This window comes from Halyomorpha halys, unplaced genomic scaffold (genome assembly GCF_000696795.3).
Source record: "Halyomorpha halys isolate HHAL.00 unplaced genomic scaffold, Hhal_1.1 Scaffold231.1, whole genome shotgun sequence".
Taxonomy (NCBI): Eukaryota; Metazoa; Arthropoda; class Insecta; order Hemiptera; family Pentatomidae; genus Halyomorpha; species Halyomorpha halys.
The window spans coordinates 843527-847489 of record NW_027114318.1 but is presented as its reverse complement, the minus strand read 5'-3'; positions in this window follow the sequence as shown (position 1 = coordinate 847489).

Below are 3963 nucleotides of genomic sequence, written 5' to 3'. Positions count from 1 at the left end.
ATTTATTTATTTATTTATTTTTCAATTTATTCAGACATATACTCTATGAATGTAAACTATATGACCGACAAAGAGTTCAGCTAATACAAGATGTAATACTGAAACAACGCAATTGGCCTGAATCAGAACACTTACATTTTACTAAATTTAAGACAGACTTGCTAAAATTCATTAAAAAAATCGACTTTGACCAGCTGACTAATTATAGAAGGGCAATCTAAAACCTCTTGTTGATTTTTTTTTTATTGTTCTTTTTCTTTTTCCTTCTTCGTTTTTTTTTTTATTAATTAATTATGTGTTTGTTTTCTTCTTTTAAATGTTATAAACAATAACAAATTATATATACTCAAATCTTTTGTATTGTAAACATATAATATATGCAGTATGTATTGAAAAACAATATTATAATAGATCTTGGGGGGATTAGGTTCAAAGATGTATAAAAGTTTTTCAGATTGCAACAAGTAGTGTTATTTATATTAAATCATTTGTAAATACATTCCTTATTCATTAAAAGATATTTTAATTTACCAGGACGACGTCACAATATCTTAAAATAATAACACCAAATATAATTGGAGAGATCCTAACTTCCTACCCCGCCCTCAATATCCCATGATAAGTTAGGCTTAGTATACCTTTAAACATTTACTATACTAGAGATTTACTACAAAATTAGCTAAAATTTTGAATCAACGTGGATTGTCTTCTTTTTTTTTAATTTAATTTTTAAAAATAATTTTGATGAAAACCAAATTGTATTGCATGTTCTAATAAAAGAATCAGTAAAAACTCAAGGAATCGTTCTACTCCAATTATGATCAGATAATATTTACAACTGAATAAATTTCACTATCTCTCCCTCCCACGCACACACCCATACTCTCTCTCATATTTGGTCAATGCTTCATAAGCGATACGATCATAATTTCCCTTTGGCAGAGGTGAACGCGCAATGGACGTCAGTTGAATAGCTTGTTCTAGGGAACTAACGATGCTTACCAATTTACAGGGAGGGGATTGGCTGGGAAATGAGAACTCCAATAGCCAATAGGCCAGGCTTCATTTGTAATTCACACAGACATCTCATACCATCACTCCCCCATTCAGGAACTAAACCATTCACATACCCTACTTCCAATCAGTTTGAATAATTTGGAATGGTTTTAAATTAGATAGATACAATATTATATTTCATAAAATAAAGACTTTGAAGATACGTTTTCGTACGAAATTGGGGTAACTTTTTAAAATTCATTTTTTTTTTGCAATAACGCCACCTCAAGAAATAATAAAGTGTAATAAAGAATATGGACGGAAGAAAAAATGCTAGAACATTGGACAAGAGCAACAATATGTCCTATACAAAAGAAAGGAGACATGCTGACATGTGATAATTATAGAGGCATTGCTCTACTAAACACAACTTAAAAATACTGGCAGTGCTCCTACATAAATGAGTGTCCAATTTCACGGAAAATATTATAGATGAATATCAGGGGGGGGGGGGTTCCGGCCCGGTAGATAGACAGTTGACCAGATATTCACTCTGAGGCAGGCAATGGAAAAGTGCTATGAGTATAACATAGACCTACATTTGCTATTCGTGGACTTCAAACAAGCGTTTGACAAGTGACGTTCGGAGACAGCTTCACTTCTGTAAACCAGTAGTTACAGATGATAACAAAGTAGAGAGCGAAAAAGAGGACAGAATAACAGCAGCAAATAAATGTTATTTCTCACTGCAGAAAATACTGAATTTTAGAGCTCTCTCTAAAAGGATGAGAGTGGTCATTTACAAAACCATCGTAAGGCCAGTAGTGATCTATGGGGGAGAAACATGGCCCTTGACAAGAAAACCAGAACAGATGCTCAACTCCTGGGAGAGAGAGGTATTGAGAAGGATATGAGGAGTCTCGGAGAATGGAGTTTGGAGAAGAAGAAGGAATGAGGAACTGATAAATTTGTACGGGAAACCCAGCATCATGCAAGATTAAGATAGGACACGTTGAGAGGATGCCCGATGAAAGGATACCCAAAAAGATGGTTTAAGGCAAACCAGATGGAAAACGGAAAAGAGGACGTCCCCGGATCAGATGGCTGGACGATGTGGAGGAGGATTTGAACCTCTTGAAGGTTGGCAGATGGAAGGAGAAAGCAAGAGACCGTGTAGATTGGTTGGCCATTGTGGAGGAGGCCCGGGTTCTTGCAGGACTGGAGTGTCATAATAATAATAATAAAGAACCAAAAATCCTTTTAAAAAATAATAATCTACCTATGTATCAAGGACCGATCAATTTTTTTCGTACCACCACTAGAATCCCAGGATAATAGCATGATCTTATATTTTGTTAATTAATTTATTTATTGATAAGTATTACAAGCTGCCACAAACTTGGGCAATGCGTTATAGTGGTAATTGAACAGATTCATACCAAAAATTAAAAAAATAGAAAAATAAATAAAATAAAAGTAAATAAACAAAATTTATATATGACAAACAGAAAAATAAATATAATAAATAAAATAAAATAATTAAATAAAAACAGATAAATAAATAAATAAACATAATAGAATAAAGTAAAATAAATTATATACAATATTTATAATCTCGACCTGAGGATCTACGATCCTACTCTATCCCCCACGTATGAGTGGTACGGCAAAGCCCTTGGAGATCCTATCACAGCCCTCACACCACGTCACTGATAAAGACTTATCCTACACACTATACCATTTACTAATATCAGGCAGAACATTATTTGAAAAAAAAAATAGTATTTATAGCAAGCTACATTTAAAAATTAGATAAAACTAGGAATTGGCAAGGTTTTTCTTCAATTTAATTTTAAAAAGCAATTCTAACGGACAAATGTGAATGGTTTCTTGAAGTAATGGTTTTGGTACAACAGACCTCATGTTTCTTGACTATTTGGTCCTGCTGAATTTATCAGCTCATAAAGCAGAATATAAATATTGGATATAGATGTGAATGTGTATTTATTTTATTGTTACTTTAATTTCATTTTCTTTGTTTTGTATACAAATTATTATTTTATTTCATTTTTTTATAAGTCTTAGTTTATTACATTTATGATATAGATACATATCTTCATTTCAACAAATAATGATAGCATTTTCTATTATTTATATATTTATTTAATTTTTTTTCTTTTAATTCAGTGAGTAGTATTATCATTTACGTTATTTTTTTCCTTTTTCTCTTTCTTCTGTTTTTTTTCTTTTGTCCTTATGTTTGTGTATATATTAAGTGATTGAATACTTAAACAATGAGACTTAATGCCCTTTATTTGTTGCAGATTGTATTAATTCTAATCAATAAAATATATAACTTTTTCTAGGGTGATTATTTCATCTTACCTTATTGTCATTAAATTCAGCGCAAAAAAATTCCCCAAAACCTGCATTGCTTGTACCGAACCTTATATGTCATAACACCCACATTTTTCGCATTCCTTCCATAAAAAAACAATCCTTCTACGATTGGAATGTTTATGGATTATTAGGATTTTTCATTAGCATGATAAACTAAATGTTATTTCTACTGTTTCATCAACGGACCAATTTTTTTTTTTTTAGTCATGTTTTACCTGAAATAAAATTCCATGTTATATGTCAAACAATAGAAATGATGTGACACAATGAAAACTATATATTTTAGAAATAAATAATTAGACAATGAAGACGAAGCAACTGGCGAGGAACCGACAGTCCAGTGGTCACAGGGTTCATGATTTATATAGGGCTGTTCGCGCTCACTAACTTAGACATACGTTCACACTATCTTCCTATATCACGGTTCTACACGGAGCATGTCATGGTAATGTAACACATTACTTGAAATTAATTAGAAGTGCTTCTGAGGAAAATCAATTTAAATTAATCTAAAAAAATGTCTAACATGCTTCTGAGAGTTATTATACTTCAAAAATAACCGGATGT